The following is a 20,100-nucleotide window of genomic DNA, read 5'->3' as shown; positions in this document are numbered from 1 at the left end:
CAAGCATACCCTTAACATGATACAGCCACCACCATGCTTGAAAATACGAAGAGTGATACTCAGTGATGTGTTTGATTTGCCTGAAAGATAACACTTTGTATTCAGGACATAAAGTTAATTTCTTTGCCACATTTTGTGCAGTTTTACTTTTGTGCCTTGTTGCAAACAGGATGAATGTTTTTGGAATATTTATATTCTGTACAGGCTTCCTTCTTTTCACGCTGTCATTTACGTTACTATTGTGGAGTAACTACAATGTTGTTGATCCATCCTCAGTTTTCTCCTATCACAGCCATTCAACTCTGTAACTGTTTTAAAGTCACCATTGGCCTTATGGTGAAATACCTGAGCGGTTTCCTTCCACACCGACAGCTGAGTTAGGAAGGACGCTTGTATCTTCAGAGTGACTGGGTGTATTGATACACCATCCAAAGTGTAATTAATAACTTCCCCATGCTCAAAGGGATATTCAATGTCAGATTTATTTCGATTTTTACCCATCTACCAATAGGTGCCCTTCTTTGCGAGGCATTGTAAAAACCTCCCTGGTCTTTGTGGTTGAATCTGTTTTTGAAATTCACTGCTCAACTGAAGGACCTTACAGATAATTGTATGTGTGTATAGAGATGAAGTAATCATTATTGCACACAGTTAGTCCATGCAACTTATGTGACTTGTGGAGCTCATTTTTACTCCTGAACACATCAAGGCTTGCTATAAACAAAGGGTTTGAATACTCATTGACTCACAACATTTCAGCTTTTGATTTCTAATTCATTTGTAAAGGGGTGTGAATACTTTCTTAAATCACTGAGGGCAGCAATCTGTAAGGTGCAGGGTAGAGTACCGGGTGGTAGCCAGCTAGTAACAGTGACTAAGTTCAGGGCAGGGTACTGGGCGGAGGCCGGCTAGTTATTACTATTTAACTGTCTGATGGCCTGGAGATAGAAGCTGTTTTTCAGTCTCTCTGTCCCAGCTTTGATGCACCTGTACTGTTTCCGCCTTCTAGATGGTAGCGAGGTGAACAATCCGTGGCTCGGGTGGCTGAGGTTCACTTATGTCCTTGGATCATTGGCTGTACAGGCTGTAGAGCTTTCCAATGACATTTTGATATGCCTTGGCTTGTTGTGACTACTGATTGGGAAGCACGTTCTGAACTGTATACGCCCCTATCTGAAGTTACAGGGTTATACTGAACTCTCTTTCCTAAGCCTTAGGAGTGCAAGAGAGGAATGGATATTGTGAAATGAATGGACATTAGAGAAAAAGATGCAGATTGGGTCCTTGCTTAGCAAATAGGATATTATGTGTGAGTGTAACCTTTCACTGTTAAACAGTAGGCTAAAGTTCCCTAGGCTACAAGCTATAGCGTTTCCTATGATGAAACTTAGTTTTAAGGTCATGGTCTGTGGGACTGTGTGAGTGGTTTTGTTGCACAATGGCCCAGCTCTGTCTGTCTGTGGCTCTGTGCTCTTACAAAGCAGCTGTGTCGAGCTTAAGCTATTTCTCTCTCTCTCTGCTAGACCTAAGGTGTTTGACGTCACAGCCCACTCTTACCTAACATGGACTCCAGAGCTCTAGGTTTGCACAATAAACACAACACCGCATGAATGAATTATACAGTTGGGGAAAGGGAGGTTCAGGGGAGGGAGGGTGTGTTTTAGAGGGGAACAGATCTGAGACTGAATAGTATATCCTGCCCCAAATACCCAGACAAAAGGGGACAGAATGTTTCAGAAATGCTTGATCTGTTCAGCCTTTCCGACTCAGGGGATGGACGTTAAATGCAGTGCAGACAGTAGTCTGGGAAAAGCAGCATGCTGTCGATTCAACACAATATTAGAATTGATTATAATATGATTGACATTAATTTATAGTAGAGTGTCTGTTTTTTCAGCAACATGTTTTTCTGCTGCCTCAGGCAAAAAACAACAACAACTCTTTAGTATAAGGACTCGGGTAGATAAAAAGGGAAATGTTTTGATGTTTTTTCAGTCTCTCTCTCTCCCTCTCCCTCCCTCCCCCTATCTCCTCTCTCTCCAGATTGGGTCTCTGTAGGGGTGAGAGATGAGTCCCACCAGGGAGGATCCTGTGTGATGAAGCCACGAAGAGACACTGCAAGAGCAGTTGGACACAGACCAAGGCCAATACTGTTGTTGTTCTTGTTTGCCCACAACATGGCTGCATTCAGGTTGTGAGTTGACCAAATACTGAATCACGGCTATCTGTATGCTACAAATTACAGTATAAAGTATATACACTACAAAAACAAACAAAAAAGTATGTGGACACTTGCTCGTCGAACATCTCATTCAAACATCATGGGCATAAATATGGAGTTGGTCCCCCCTTTGCTTCTATAACATCCTCCACTCTTCTGGGAAGGCTTTCCACTAGATGTTGGAACATTGATGTCATAAGGTGAATGCACCAATTTGTAAGTCGCTCTGGATAAGAGCGTCTGCTAAATGACTTAAATGTAAATGTTAAATGTAATTGCTACGACTTGCTTCCATTCAGCCACAAGCATTAATGAGGTTGGGCACTGATGTTGGGCGATTATGCCTGGCTCGCAGTCGGCGTTCCAATTCATTCCAAAGGCGTTCGATAGGGTTTAGGCCAGGGCCTTGTGCAGGCCAGTCAAGTTCTTCCACACCGATCTCAACAAACCATCTCTGTATGGACCTCGCTTTGTGCACTGATGCATTATCTTGCTGAAACAGGAAAGGGTCTTCCCCAAACTGTTGCCACAATGTTGGCACCACAGAATTGTCTAGCATGTCATTGTATGCTATAGCGTTAAGATTTCCCTTTTACTTGACTAAGGGGCCTAGCCCAAACCATGAAAAACAGCCCCACACCATTATTCCTCCTCCACCAAATTTTACAGTTGGCACTATGCATTCTGGCAGGTAGTGTTCTCCTGGCATCAGCCAAACCCAGATTTGTTAGTCGGACTGCCAGATGGTGAAGCGTGATTCATCACTCCAGAGAATGTGTTTCCACTGTTCGAGTCCAATGATCGAGTCCAATGACGGCAAGCTTTACACCACTCCAGCCGACACTTGGCATTGCGCATGGTGATCTTAGGCTTGTATGCGACTTCTCAGCCATGGAAACCCATTTCATGAAGCTCCCAAAGAACAGTTTTTGTGCTGACATTGCTTCCAGAGGAAGTTTGGAACTCGGTGATGAGTGTTGCAACCAAGGACACGCAATGTTTACGTGCTACACGCATCCGCACTTGGAGGTCCCGCTCTGTGAGCTTGTGTGGTCAACCACTTCGTGGCTGAACCGTTGTTGCTCCTAGACGTTTCCACTTCACAATAACAGCAATTACAGTTGACCAGGCAGCTCTAGCAGGGCAGAAATTTGACAAACTGACTTGTTTTCAATGTGGCACTCTCATATGACAGTGCCACATTGAAAGTCATTAAGGTCATTCTACTGCCAATGTTTGTCTATTGAGATTGCATGGCTGTGTGCTTGATTTTATACACCTGTCAGCAACGGGTGTGGCTGAAATAGCCAAATCCTCTCATTTAAAGGGGTGTACACATACTTTTGTATGTCTGGTGTTTGACATAAGCCCTTTAGCAGACACTTTCATCCAAAGTGACCTACAGACATATGTGCATACATTTTCCGTATGGGTGGCCACAGCGGGAATCAAACCCACAACCCTGGGTGTTGCAAGCGTCAGGCTCTACCGAGGGTGGCCACAAAAGACCACAGTAAAGAAGGACAGTCTGTATATTAGTACATACCACAAATGACTCTCTTATTTGGTTGTTATTTGGTTTTATTCCCACAACAAGGCAGCATTCAGGCAGTGAGATGACCAAATACTCTAAAATGCCTTTCTTTACCAAAGCATCGAAAAACTACTACACAGTGCACCAAACAATGGCTGTTTATTTGGTTGTTACTTGGTTGTTATTTTTCACAACATGGTGACATTCAGGTGGTGCGGTTTTCCTGGTTGTGAATTCTGCCTGAAGGTAAACAACACATGCTTCATGTAGATGTCTAAAAGCACATAGTGAGCACACATGACATTTCTTTCTCCTTTTCACATAGCTGTGAACCCTTTCTTCTCTTCTCCACACTTCTCTTGTCTTCTCTTCTCCTTTCTTCGGAGTCTCGGTTGCTGTTGTGTATCTGTTTGCCATGGGCTGACTTTGTGGCTTTGTTACGGAAGATACACCCTGGGAACATATCAGCCAATACTACTAGTTTTGGTGATATGTGCCATTTCACACAGCCAAAAGCTCTCTGACTCATGCTTTATACCTAGGAGGGGCAAGGACTTTCTAGAATAATAATTATTCAGATATGGTCTTTGATGATAAGAATCTGAGATTACATGGCTCACGGGAATTTACTGCTTTTCACACTTCAGCAAAACACCTGCTCTCACTGACATTTTATAGGTCTGTGAAGTTAGTCTGGCATGTCAATACTCATCCCCCAATGATTTCAAACTTGTCATGATGCGGCAGAATATCGTCAAGTTTTGTGCAAGTCAGCATACTGTCAATATTTTTTACAGGTAACTGCCAAAATAATGGAAACAGTAGAGTAAATGAGAAATACAAAGTATATTGAAAGCAGGTGCTTCCACAAAGGTGTGGTTCCTGAGCTAATTAAGCAAATCACATCCCGTCATGCTTAGGGTCATGTATAAAAATGCTGGGAAGACCATTATTTTGCCCATTATTTTGGCTCCCATGGCTATGACAATGCCCCCATCCACAGGGCACGAGTGGTCACTGAATGGTTTGATGAGAATGAAAACAATAAACTATATGGCATGGCCGTCTCAGTCACCAGACCTCAACCCAGTTCAACACTTATGGGAGATTCTGGAACGGCTTCTGAGACAGCATTTTCCACCACCATCCACAAAACACCAAATTAGAGAATTTCTCATGGAATAATTGGTGTTGCATCCCTCCAATAGAGTTCCATACACTTGTAGAATCTATACCAAAGTGCATTGAAGCTGTTCTGGTTGCCTGTATCTATGAAGTGTTTCTTAATTTGCGATAGCCATGGAACTTTAAAATGTGAGAGACTAATTGAGTAAATGTGGCAAATGAAATTTACATGATCACGGTCATACATGAGGTACATCAGCTGAGGGTATAAACTTCTCCCTGTCCAGTTGTTTACAAACTCTGTGGCTGAGAGAGGCAGGGCTCAGGGAGTTTGTGTGCTTGCATGCATACGTGTGTGTGTGTGTGTGTGTGTGTGTGTGTGTGTGTGTGTGTGTGTGTGTGTGTGTGTGTGTGTGTGTGTGTGTGTGTGTGTGTGTGTGTGTGTGTGTGTGTGTGTGTACTCACTCATCACACTCCTCTGTTAAGAAGTAGGAATGTCATTAATATAAGCACTGTTAATACCTGCCCAGCTCGACTACATACACACCCTTGTATGCGTGGGTCTCTGTTGAATACATGCATGTTTTGAAGAGGTTTTGGGCAGTGGGCTCAGGGAAAAGAGTTGGAAATAGCTTTCAGGCTAAATAAGCTGAGGCTAAAACACTAAAACCTTGATATTCAGTACAGGAATGGAAGATGAGCCTGTGAACCAAATGAATTTGGACAGTATAATCTCATAGTTATCATTATCATGAATTTAAAGTAATGTCTTCAGTACTGAGCCTTATATAATGCCCAATATAAGCAAGGTCAATGTCTGATTATATTTAATGTCTTTAATGCTTTATAAGCTGAGCCCATTTGATTATGACTATGTACAATATGTGGGTTTCACAATGTCTATTAAGTATCAGTGGGATCACCTCTGCTCCTCCATTTAAATACCATTATGTTCCAGCACTGGGTTTCATGTCAGGGATTATGTTCAGCAGGCTGAGCTGCACCATCATGATTCATCCAGCAGAACACCACCAGCAGGACACAGAGACACTTCTACAATGACACCCTATTCCTTATGTAGTGCACATATAGCCACATAGAAGACACACACAGATCTTGGCTAGGTCTCAAGTAACACCACATGGACATTGTTTGTGTGTGTGTGTGTGTATCTGTCTGTGTGTGTGTGTGTATGTGTGTGTGTGTGTGTGTATCTGTGTGTGTGTGTGCGTGTGCGTGCGGGAGTGTGTTTTCCTGCTGCAGACACAGAAAGTACACTTACAAATGATATAAAGCTGTTCCTTCGCAGTCAGGTCGACTTTGAGAAATTCAATTACACTCAGGATTGAACAGCTAGCGGTTGTGGATGGAATGGGTTTTGGAGTGAGGGCCATCCATTGCGCTTAGCAGGGACGATGTGTCACGTTTCCATGAATAGTAAATGGAGTCTGATACAGTGGGCTCTGACTCCCTGTCACGGTGATTTGTATTTTTATCCTCCTCTCTTTACTCCCTTGCTCCTCTCTCATACATTTAGATTCTGACCTTCCATCTCTTACACACTCATGTTCTGAAGTCCTTCATCTACAGATTTTCTCTCTCCTCTCCTCGGGTATCAAATCGATTTCTGGGACAGGAGAAAACGGCATTGAGCTCTCAAAGAGTCTTAACTAATTGAGAGCTGGGGAATGAATGGTTTCTCAGCTTTCTCAGCTTCATATATTAAGACCACATATGAGAATTTGATACACAACACAAGTGCACTGCATACAAACAGAGAGAAAATAGAAGGATCGCTTCACATCTAGACTAGTGTTTCGTTAAGTTTTCCGACTGCTACTCAAGCGTGGAGCGTGCACAAACCCTTCATTTGAGAAGCCTTCAATCTCTTGTTTGCCAGAAATGATGTGAAGGTAGTCATGGCAACTCTTCTTACAGATTACTCTGGCAGTGAGAGTAGCACTCAAGTGCCATTTTCTCCCCAGGCCAAATGTCAGATCCCATTGCTTTAATGGCAATGAGCTGTTTTCTACAATTGGTGTAAAAAAAGGCACTTTGAACGCAAGGAGATGGTGACAGAGATAGACTGTTATAGGAAAAGAGTTAGTTCATCTGAGATAGTCTTCTATCTTTCTCATCCTCTTGGTCTCATCCTGGTTCAATATTACTGCTTGATAATGGATTGTAAAAGAGAAGTATAATGTTGTGTTTGTTCCCACAATGAGATTTCACTAGATCAAAGGGCTGATACAGTGGTGTTAGTGTAAGGAGAGGAGCAGGAGCCAGATTTCGCTGATGGGTATCCTTCTACAGCCCTGGGGAAAGGTGATAGGCTGGCCAGGAGTGTGAGAGCAGAAAAACCATGGAGCAAAAAAACAACGTTTTTGGCCTACTGTACATTATCAGCATCAGCAACTCTCTATTTCAATCTCTAAGGGATGATTGAAAGAGAGAGAATAGAGAATGGTGGTGGGGGATGGGGGGGTAGAAGTGACATTGCACTTTTCCTGGGAACAAAATGCTATTTTCTGACAAAGTTGGTACTTTCAGCCGAGCCTGAATCGATAATAATAATTAATTACCCAGTGAATGAATTAAAGAGTTACAGTTTTTCTCAATCGTGTACATTTTTGGGGAGGGATCTGTTTTGAAATGTATGGATAGCAGAACAACAGTGATCATATGCTCGGATACATTTACAGAACTTCTGAGAATTTTCTTGCTACAGTTTACAGTTATGTCATTTAGCATAAACTCTTTGTGAGTGAATACATTTTTGTAGTAACTGACTTGCATATCTTAGAACACCTTTGCAAATGTTTTAATACAAATGTAAGAAGGAATAAAGGTTGCCGGAGAAGATGGCAGACGTTTTACACGCCCCCAGCCGATTGTGTTATTTTGTTCGCTTATTTGTGTTGTTTGTAACTTGTTTTTTTAACTTATTTTGTACATAATGTTGCCGCTACCGTCTCTTATGACCGAAAATAACTTCTAGACATCAGGACTGCGATTACTCACCACGGACTAGCAGAATCCTCTTTTTCCTTTCACGACTCTGTTGAACCCGACTCGACGGATACGCTGCTTCCTCGGGAACAGGCCCTGATCACTGTGATCTGCGTGAAGCGGAGGCAGAGAAAGAGGGGCGAAGGTCCGGCTGCCTTCTGAGAATTCGCAGGCCATCGAATATACCCCCACTTCCCTCCATTCTGCTAGCAAACGTGCAATCTTTGGACAATAAAATCAATGAGTTACGAGGAAGTGAAGCAGATGCTAAGCTACAGCACTGTTTTGCTAGCACAGGCTGGAATATGTTCCGAGATTCCTCCAATGGCATTGAGGTGTACACCACATCAGTCATTCAATCAATCAAATGTATTTATAAAGCCCTTCTTACATCAGCTGATGTCACAAAGTGCTGTACAGAAACACAGCCTAAAACCCCAAACAGCAAGTAATGCAGATGTAGAAACACGGTGGCTAGGAAAAACTCCCTAAAAACTCCAATTGGCTTCGTCAATAAGTGCATCGATGATGTTGTCCCCACAGTGACCGTACATACGTACATGCCATGGATTACAGGCAGCATCCGAAACTGAGCTAAAGGCTAAAGCTGCCGCTTTCAAGGAGCGGAAGCTTATAAGAAATCCCGCTATTGTCACGCCTGCTCCCGCTCTTCCTTCCTCTGGTACTCGAGGGCGCCAGACTCCCCAGCATTACGCACTCAAGCCACCATCAGTACGCACACCTGCCTTCCCCCAGTCATGCTCATCAGCGATCATTGGACTCACTGGACTCAATTACTTGTGTCATTACCTTCCCTATATCTGTCTGTTCCCAAGCTCTGTTCCCTGCTTCCGGATTGATTGTCATATGTCTGTGTTATCTGTGTTCTGACACTGTTCTTGTTCTATGTCTGTTCCCTAATAAATGTTTGACTCCCCGTACCTGCTTCTCCTGTCCGGCGTCACTCCTTACAGCTATGCCCTCTGACTAACCATCAAACAGGCAAAGCGTCAATACAGGACTAAGATCTAATCGTACTACACCAGCTCTGACGCTAGTCGGATGTGGCAGGGCTTGCAAACCATTACAGACTACAAGGGAAAGCACAGCCGAGAGCAGCCCAGTGACACGAGCCTCTCAGACGAGCTAAACTACTTCTATGCTCGCTTCGAGGCAAATAACACTGAAACATGCATGAGAGCACCAGCTGTTACGGAAGACTGTGTGATCACGCTCTCCAAAGCCGATGTGAGTAAGACCTTTAAACAAGTCAACATTCACAAAGCCGCAGGGCCAGACGGATTGCCAGGACGTGTACTGCGAGCATGCGTTGACCAACTGACAAGTGTCTTCACTGACATTTTCAACCTAGCCCTGTCCGAGTCTGTAATACCAACATGTTTTAAGCAGACCACCATAGTCCCTGTGCCCAGTAACACTAAGGTAACCTGCCTAAACGACTACCGACCCGTAGCACTCACGTCTGTACCCATTAAGTGCCTTGAAAGGCTGGTCATGTCTCACATCAACACCATTATTGTCACGGCCGTCGAAAGTACTGGACCAAAGTGCAGAGTGTTGAGCGTACATATTCCTTTTATTTATAGAAATGTCACCAACAAAACAAGGAAATGACCGTGAAGCTTAACTTCGGCTATAGTGCCACTAACAAAGACAACAACCCACACTGAAAGGAGGGAAAACGGGCCACCTAAGTATGATTCCCAATCAGAGACAACGATAGACAGCTGTCCCTGATTGAGAACCATACCCAGCCAAAACATAGAAATAAAGAAATAGAAAACCAAACAAAACGTCTCTCTATGGTCAGGGCATGACAATTATCCCAGAAACCCTAGACCCACTCCAATTTGCATACCACCCCAACAGATCCACAGATGATGCAATCTCCATTGCACTCCACACTGCCCTTTCCCACCTGGACAAAGGAACACCTATGTGAGAACGCTATTCTTTGACTACAGCTCAGCGTTCAACACCATAGTGCCCTCAAAGCTCGTCAATAAGCTAAGGACCCTGGGACTAAACACCTTCCTCTGCAACTGGATCCTAGACTTCCTGACGGTCCGCCCCCAGTTGGTAAGGGTAGGTAACAACACATCCGCCACGCTGATCCTCAACACAGAGGTCCCTCAGGGGTGCGTGCTCTGTCCCTCCTGTACTCCCTGTTCACTCATGACTGCACGGCCAGGCACGACTCCAACACCATCATTACATTTGCTGATGACACAAAAGTGGTAAGCCTCATCACCGACAACGATGAGACAACATATAGGGAGGAGGTCAGAGACCCGGCCGTGTGATGCCAGGACAACAACCTCTTCCTCAACGTGATCAAGACAAAGGATATGATTGTGGACTGCAGGAAAAAGAGGACAGATTACGCCCCCATTCTCATCAACGAGGCTGTAGTGGAGCAGGTTGAGAGCTTCAAGTTTCTTGGCGTCCGCATCACCAACAAACTAACATGGTCCAAACACACCAAGAAAGTCGTGAAGAGGGCATGACAAAACCTATTCTCCCTCAGGAGACTGAAAAGATTTGGCATGGGTCCTCAGATCCTCAAAAGGTTCTACAGCTGCACCATTGAGCACTGGTTGCGTCACTGCCTGGTATGGCAACTGCTCGGCCTCCAACCGCAAGGCACTACAGATGGTAGTGCGAACGGCCAAGCTTCCTGCCATCCAGGACCTCTATACCAGGCAGTGTCAGAGGAAGGCCCTGAAAATTGTCAAAGACTACAGCCACCTAGTCATAGACTGTTCTCTCTGCTACCGCACTGCAAGCGTTACCGGAGCGCCAAGTCTAGGTCCAAGAGGCTTCTAAACAGTTTCTACCCCCAAGCCATAAGATTCCTGAACATCTAGTCAAATGGCTACCCCAACTATTTGCAGTGCCCCCCCGCCCCTCTTTACACCACTGCTACTCTCTGTTGTCATCTATGCATAGTCCCTTTAATATCTCTACCTACATGTACAGATGATGTCGGAAGTTTACATACACTTAGGTTGGAGTCATTAAAACGAGTTTTTCAACCACTCCACGCATTTCTTGTTAACAAACTATGTTCACAGAGTATTATCTTCAGTATTATTTATCTTCATCAGAAGATACATTTGTCCAATTGTGTTCACTGTTTCCGGCAATCAGTAAATACATCTGCACAAAATTAGTTTGACACCCCTGATCTAGGCTGTCTAATAGTTATTTTTTAAACTATTTTGCAGACATGCAGAGAATGAAGTTGGTTTACTTCTACTTAATTCTGGGTTACTCCTAAGTCATCTCCTATATTGTGACCTTCCATTATAGAGCTTTGTTTTGATGTGGATTTAGGCCTATACTATCAGGAATCAAGGTAAGATCTACAGTGGGGCACAAAAGTATTTAGTCAGCCACCAATTGTGCAAGTTTTCTCACTTAAAAAGATGAGAGGCCTGTAATTTTCATCATAGGTACACTTCAACTATGGCAGACAAAATGAGAAAAAAAAATCCAGAAAATCACATTGTAGGATTTTTAATGAATTTATTTGCAAACTATGGTGGAAAATAAGTATGGTGAAAATTACATGCCTCTCATCTTTTTAAGTGGGAGAACTTGCACAATTGGTGGCTGACTAAATACTTTTTTGCCCCACTGTAGATGCAGACATTTTGAATAAACAATGGTTTCATAGATGCGGCAAGGGTTCAGGTCGGCAGGCAGGCTCAGGGGCAGGGGCAGGCAGAGTGGTCAGGCAGGCGGGTGCAGAGACGGGACATGTTGAGGGTCAAAACCAGAAAAGGCCCACAGAGTTCTGTGTCTTGTGGACTCTGTTTTGAAAATTGACAACATTGTTACAAAAAATGCGCGCAATTGAGAAAAACTGTAATGAATGAATTGCTATAACGTAATAGTAATGTTTATACTACTGAGTATAATGCTGTAATGCATGTAATAAATGAATCTCTGTATCACACAATACACACACACACAAACTAATCCCTCCAACAACAACGTCATGTGTCCCCCTTTGTTGCGTCGTTGTTATGCCTCCTCCTGTGAACACAATTCAAAAGGTCACACCAGGCCACACTAATGCCCTGCTGGGTCAATCCTGGAGAGCTCCAGTGTTGAGAAATATGCTGTGTGTGTGTGTGTGTGTGTGTGTGTGTGTGTGTGTGTGTGTGTGTGTGTGTGTGAAGAAAGGGAAATTCCTACTGTGTGGATATTGATGTAATACGGTTAGCAGTAATAATGCAGCACACACTGCGCTGCACTTAAAAGTGTACTGTGAGAGCAGTCTTCCCTTTGCTCATTACAATAATTATAAAGAGGAATTCTGTTACAGGGAGATGCTATTATTTTTGAAAACTTAAAGAGGATTCTGTACTTTTCCTGTAAGATTGGCATTGATCGGTGTGTACAGGCAGAGTGGAGTGGATAGAGGAAATGGCAGGCTGAACCAGCGGGTTTGTTTTGGTGATCTGAAAACCTTATGCACGTTTTTACTTCATGGCCTCTGTGATACAAGATCTATGGTGCCAGGGTACTGATGCCAAAACACATTCATGTATACGCATGTACATACACTAAACGCACAGGGAGGATGTTTTGTCTACTCTACACTATGTCAGCTTGCCCTGACCTGCATCCAATGAGACCAGTCTAGGGTCACACCAGTTGACTAATAACTATTACAATAGTACTTCCTTCCTATTTTATTTTTAAACAATGTACTTGCAGTATGAATGGGCAAATTAGGCCTAATTATGAACTTGTTCTAAAATGTGTTGCCAAGCCTGTAGTGGTTTCTCCCCACTCATTCCCCCCAGCTAATATTTTCAGGCTCCTACTGTAGCCTACAATATCCTTTGCTGGCTGCATTTGGTTTGTTCAGTGCAGTGTTTACTCTCTGGCCTTGCTGTGCTGTGGATGTCCCTTAGGGCTGATCCAGGACCAGCTCTGGTAAGGGTAGCAAGCTGAGAAGAATGTCACGGGGAAGCGAAGACTGATCCCATGTCAGTGTGAAAAAACATCCATCAGAACAAACATTACAGTCTCCCAGACTGAAACAAGAGGTCAGAGTGTGGACACAGAGCCAGCTCAATTTCTCTCCCCCATTTCTTAATCCTTCCCCGCTTTCTATAGCTTCTCTCTCGTTCTCTCTCTCTCTCTCGTTCTCTCTCTCTCTCTCTCGTTAAGTGTGTTCAGGTGTGTTGGCCGCACCCACTAATTGGCCACACCTGATCTTAATGAGTGCTTGTTTCCTTTGAAATGGGGTCTGTTTGAATATACTCAAATGAACAGCTTTGTATGTGTAAAAAAACATGGCACGCTGGCTCCATCCTGGTGGCGCAGTGGACTAATTCCATGGATAGAGAACAGAAGATTATAGGTTTGAATCTCAATAGTGCCGTGTCACAATAAAAAAATAAATGCATGATTAATGCATGATTTAATGCATGCATGATGTTTGCATGATTAATGCCTAAGGAGATTAATGTCCATGTGTCCTGCCTATGCTTGGAGTTCTAGAAAGTTAACACCAAATAAGCTTGCAGTGTTATTAAAACAGTCTTATTGAAACAGGAAGTTATTCATAAACCTCCGAATAACCTATAATTTCTGTTCTCAGAGCGTTAATGAAAACTTTCAAGGAACCAGAGTCAAATGTTTTCAGAACCTCCCTAAAAATCTACGTTTCAAAGCTGGTCGAAACGTTCACTTCTGTTCTCAGAATAAAATAAAAATGTATGGCTTCTTTTCCACAACCAATGTGATACCAAAAACATACATTCCCACAACTTCCAACCCACTGGGCACAAACTGGTTGAATCAACGCTGTTTCCATGTAATTTCAACACCAAACAATCTATGTGATGACGTTGAATCAACGTGGAAAACTGTTTGGATTTGAAAAAAGTCATCAAGTTGAGGGCAATTTCACCAAACTTTTAACGTAAATATTTTTGTAGTTTCATGTTGAATTCAGGTTAGTTGACAAATCAACTAAATGAAAATCAAAACTAGTCATTGAACTGACGTCTGTGCCCAGTGGGAAGGAACCGAATGTGATAGCTGGGTACTGTCATATCTGGCTGTTCTTTTCCTTTGGGTGTTATGTCTCTTTGGTTTCATAACCAGGTCTTTATAACAACTCAATAATGATGAGACGAGAGACGGAATCAGTTTAACTATTTATAGAGAATGTCACATCTCGACACATAGAATACCCATGATGCTCTGCAGTACAACCCCAATACATAACATCTCCTCCCCACCTACTTCAATTGAACCCATTATGAACAACAAAATGAACAACCTTACAAGTCCAAGCGTCAACGTGACTCAGTAACAATGTCTTTAGACTGTGGTGTTGACACAGGTGTAGGCATGAGTAGCCTGTGTCACAGTCTTGTCACACACTTGTGTGGGTAGGGCTGAGTCAGTGACCTGAGAATGAGACTGTCAGTCCCTAGGTGATGACTGCTGGGTCAGGGTGTCACCCAGTAACAGTTCTGGACCACTCATGACTGGTGGTTCTGTCTGTGTTGCTTTACTTGACAGTAACTGATCTGTGTGCCTTTTCCAGATGACATCCTCTGCAGTGTGAACAGTGTAGGACACAGAAGCAATGACTGTAGCAGGAATCCACTTTGGTCCTTTGAGGAAGTTCCCGATGAGTGGTACATTTACTGTTGAAGAAAAAGACCCCTTATAATAATCCTACCGTTGTCATGTGAAATTAAAAAACGCATTTCATACAATTCTACATAATTTACTTGGCAGAAGACATTAGCTGAATCTTTTTTAATACCACACAAATGACCTAAATGAGTGGCTACTCTGACACTGACAAACTGAGATCAATCTTGTCTTGAATTCAAACTAACAATATCCCAGGCCAATGAAGTGACACAGATTGTACAATATTAGGAGGTAATATTTATACAGTGTATATATATCATAGGCTACAGTAGTCTACTAAATACAATTTTCAGTGGCACACTGACTCACCAAATGATGAAAATGAAGCCATAGGCTACTCACCTTGATGGACGATGAGCTCATCTCTATTTCTTAAAACAGTGCTGCTGTTAGCTACAAATTGGAAGATGTTGAGAAAAATGTGTATCTATTGATTCAACAGACAAATTAGTCTTCTCTTTTCAGCAGTAGTCATTTGCTTTCCAAACTGTACGTTTTTCCCGCGATTGTATTTTGAAATGTGCAATTGGAAAACCAACAGCCTCAAACAACCATTTCATCTTTAATACATATTTGGCAGTTCCCATTCAAGTCAGGACTGGCATCCATTGCTAGTGTACCCATGAGTTTAACAGTCAAATTGCCAGGATAAGAGATGACAAAATCCTTCTATGGATATATGTCTATGGCCACAACGCAAGAAGATGTATATACACAGTATTTGTTGTGCATGCTGCCCCAAACTGTGGCCTTCCCAACTGTAGGCATAGAGGTAACTGCCAAAATAAAGAAAACACTTAAGTCAACAAGGCATACAAAGTATTGTATATGTTATGGTGTGCATTTTCCTGGCATGGTTTAGGTTCACTTGCAGAATCTATGCCAAGAAAGATGGCGCCGAAGAGGATGGCTAACGTTTTACATGCCCTTAACCAATTGTGCTATTTTGTTCGTTTTTTGGCTCTGTTTATAACTTATTTTTTAAACTTATTTCGTACATAATGTTGCTGCTACCGTCTCTTATGACTGAAAATAACTTTTGGACATCAGAACTAGGAACTTTTCCTTTAACAAGTCCGGTGAGAAAGATATACTGCTCTCCTGGGAACAGGCCCAGATCCCGTCATTTGTGTGAGAAAACGGAGGAAAAGAGTATGCAGATTGGGCTGCCTTTTGAGAATCCGTATGCGAGCGGGTAAACTCCCACTGCCATCAATTCTACTTGCTAACATTTAATAAATAAAATAACATGGAAAATAAAATTGATAACCTATGATTATGATTATCCTACCAACTGGACATTAAGAACTGTAATATCTTATGTTTTACCAAGTCGTGGCTGGACGAAGACACAGATAATATAGAGCTGGAGGGATTTTCAATGCACTGGCAGAACAGAGAAGATATGTCTGGTAAGACGAGGGGTGGGTGTGTGTGTCTTTTTGTCAATAACAGCTGATGCCCAATGTCTAATATTAAAGTCTTGAGGTATTGCTCGCCTGAGGTAGAGTACCTTATGAAAAGATATAGACCACATTATCTACCAAGTGAGTTCTCATCTATATTATTGACAGCCATCTATTTACCACCACAGACTGATGCTGGCACGAAGACCACACTCAACCAACTCTATAAGGCCATAAGCAAACAAGACTTTAATGCAGGCAAACTTAAATCAGTTTTACCAAATGTTTACCAGCATTTCACATGTGCAACCAGAGGAATAAAAACTCTAGACCACCTTTACTTCACACACAGAGATGCATACAATGCTCTCCCCCGCCTTCCATTTGGCAAATCTGATCATAATTCTATCCTCCTGATTCCTGCTTACAAGCCAAAACTAAAGCAGGAAGTACCAGTGACTCGCTCAATACGGAAGTGGTCAGATGACACGGATGCTACGCTACAGGACTGTTTTGCAAACACAGACTGGAATATGTTCCATGATTCATCCAATGGCATTGAGGAGTATACCACCTCAGTCACCGGCTTCATCAATAAGTGCATCGATGACGTTGTCCCCACAGTGACCGTACATACATATCCCAACCAGAAGCCATGGATTACAGGCAACATCCGCATCGAGCTAAAGGCTAGAGCTGTCGCTTTCAAAGAGCGGGACACTAATCCAGACACCTCAGACGAACCATCAAACAAGCAAAGCGTCAATACAGGATTAAGATTGAATCCTATTACACCGGCTCTGATGCTTGTCGGATGTGGCAGGGCTTGAAAACTATTATGGACTGCAAAGGGAAATCCAGATGCAAGCTGCCCAGTGACGCGAGCCTACCCGTCAAGCTAACAGCCTTTTATGCTCGCTTCGAGCCAAGCAACACTGAAGCATGCACGAGAGCACAAGCTGTTCTGGATGACTGTGTGATAGCGGTTTCGGTAGCCGATGTGAGCAAGACCTTTAAACAGGTCAACATTCACAAAGCCGCGGGGCCAGATGGATTAGCAGGACGTGTACACAATGTATGCGCTGACCAACTGACAAGTGTATTCACTGACATTTTCAACCTCTCCCTGACTGAGTCTGTAATACCTACATGTTTCAAGCAGACCAACATAGACCCTGTTCCCAAGGAAGCGAAGGTAACCTGCCTAAATGACGTTGGTAGCCATGAAGTGCTTTGAATAGTTGGTCATGGCTCACATCAACAGCATCTTCCCGGATACCCTAGATCCACTCCAATCTGCATACCGCCCCAACAGATCCACAGATGACGCAATCTCAATCGTACTCCACACTGCCCTTTTCCAACTGGACAAAAGGAACACCTATGTGAGAATGCTGTTCATTGACTACGACTCAGCATTCAACACCATAGTGCCCACGAAGCTCATCAGGAAGCTAATGACCCTGGGACTAAATACCTCCCTCTGCAACTGGATCCTGGACTTCTTGACGGGCCGACCCCAGGTGGTAAGGGTAGGCAACAACACGTCTGCCACGCTGATCCCCAACACGGGGCCCCTCAGGGGTATGTACTTAGTCCCCTCCTGTACTCCCTGTTCACCCACGACTGCGTGGCCAAACACGACTCTAACACCATCATTAAGTTTGCTGATGACACAACAGTGGTAGGCCTGATCACCGACAACGATGAGACAACCTATAGGGAGGAGGTCAGAGAACTGGCAGTGTGGTGCCAGGACAACAACCTTTCCCTCAATGTGAGCAAGACAAAGGAGATGATTGTGGACGACAGGAAAAGGCGGGCCGAACAGGCCCCCATTAACATCAATGGGGCTGTAGTGGAGCGGATCGAGAATTTCAAGTTCATATCACCATAGAACTATCATGTTCCAAACATACCAAGACAGTTGTGAAGAGGGCACAACAAAACCTTTTCCCCCTCAGGAGACTGAAAAAAATTGGCATGTGTCCCCAGATCCTCAAAAATGTCTACAGCTGCATCATCAAGCACATCCTGACCGGTTGCCTCACTGCCTGGTATGCTCGGCATCTGACTGTGCTACAGAGGGTAGGGCGTACGGCCCAGTACATCACTGGGGCCAAGCTTCCTGCAATCCAACACCTATATAATATGCATAAGACTGCTGAACAATTATTCAAATGGCCTCCGAACTATTACATTGATCCCCCCCATTTGTTTTGTACACAGCTGCTACTCGCTGTTTATTATCTATGCATAGTCACTTCACCCCTACCTACATGTACAAATGACCTCTAACCTGTACCCCAGCACATTTTTTACTTTAGTTTATTTGGTAAATATTTTCTTAACTCTTCTTGAACTGCACTGTTGGTTAAGGGCTTGTAAAAAAGCATTTCACTAAAAGGTCTATACTTGTTGTATTCGGCGCATTTGATTTAATGTTTGTGCATTAAAGTTAGATTTTATTGATAGTTTTCTGGCAGCTCGTGGTGGCGCAAAACCTTTATAAGACACTGAATGTTGGTGTTTCCTTCTTTTTGGCAGATACCTGTATTTGCTTGTGATAAAACGTTTAATTTTAATAAACTATTGATCCTCTGTGGCTAAATTATGCTCTCTGGTGTATTTTGAACATTGAGAGGGCTCCTGTGGTTGGATAAAAAATTATAATAAATAAAAAAATGTGTATGTAATTATATAATTATTATATTTTTTTGCCTAATATGTCCTCTACGGGCTTGAGCCCACCCCCTGACTCACACAATTGACCATTCACATTTATTTATTATGCAGTTTATCACTTTTTTATTAATCCTCCCCAGTTACCCACGTGGTCCCTACCTCCTCACCTCCTCCATCTGGTTATTAGCAGAGCAACAGCAGCAGCAGGCTGTCTACACTCATCGAGAGCGAGCTTCTGAGTCTTCCTGAGGTTGGCAGGTTGCATTGAAAAAATACAAAATATATACTCTAGAGATAAAATACACAGTATATATTTCCTTAATATGATTATGTTTTACTTTTTTAAAACCTTTTTCTTTTGCTGCCTCTTAGGCCTCCCACGGGCCTGGGCCTTGGTAATCCCCTGCATTAAGCCGGCCCTGTCCAGGATTGAATACTCTGTCCTTTGCTCTCAGTTCAGGACGTTTGACTTGACTCTCCTGTTGGCTTCACACTGTCCCCTTTGCGTTTGGTGGTTTGAGTAGGTTGGAGGTTGTGCTTTGCTCTCTCTTCATGAGTAGCGACGCAGACAAAGCCTTGGTGGTTGTGTGATGCGTGTTCCTGTAGGATAGTGGGAAGCTGTCCAAGCTTTGGTGCAGTGTCCCTTTACCCTGAGGCACTTTTAAGGCATGTTTCATGGTCTGTACGAACCTCCTCGCCAGCCACTGGTTGATGAATGATACTATGTAGACCTGATGTGCTGTAGGCCATTCACCTGTAGGAATGTGTCCCTTTCTTGGGACACTCGCTGCGGTCCGTTGTCTCTAACGAGTTGGTGTGGTTTTCAGTTGCAACTTTTCCTTTTCCTGACGAACTCAACTGCTGAGCCTCTTTAGCAGCTAGTTCAATGGACACACTGACTTCAATTGCCTTTGCCAAGGTCAGATTACTTTCAGTCAATAGTCTCTTTTGTGTAGCTTCAATCAGTAGCCTACATACTAGTCTGTCTCTTATGGTTTCATTCAGAACATAATTCACCTCACAGTGCGCTGAGAATTTATTTACTGCAGCAGCAAACATTGTGACTTCTCCCTCTTCCTGATTGAACCTTTCAGCAATAACCAGTGGCTTTGGTGAAAAGTGTCCTGTCAGTAATTCTACAATATCCCCATATGTCTTATTACTTGGCCTGTCTGGGTGTAACAGGCTGCGTAGTAAATTAAATGTCTTTGGCCCCATAACATCAAAACAATGTAGGAACAATTTTGTCCTCATCAATGTAATTTACAATAATAAAATATATATGAGCTCCACTGCACCACACCCTCATCAAACTGTCACATTGTTTCTAAATGTTTTGTTTCTCAATAGGTTCCTGATTATCACTCACTTAAATATTGTCCTCAACCAAGGCAATATTTTCCTCA

This window comes from Oncorhynchus keta, chromosome 24, assembly GCF_023373465.1.
Source record: "Oncorhynchus keta strain PuntledgeMale-10-30-2019 chromosome 24, Oket_V2, whole genome shotgun sequence".
Taxonomy (NCBI): Eukaryota; Metazoa; Chordata; class Actinopteri; order Salmoniformes; family Salmonidae; genus Oncorhynchus; species Oncorhynchus keta.
Note: the sequence above shows the minus strand (reverse complement) of the source record.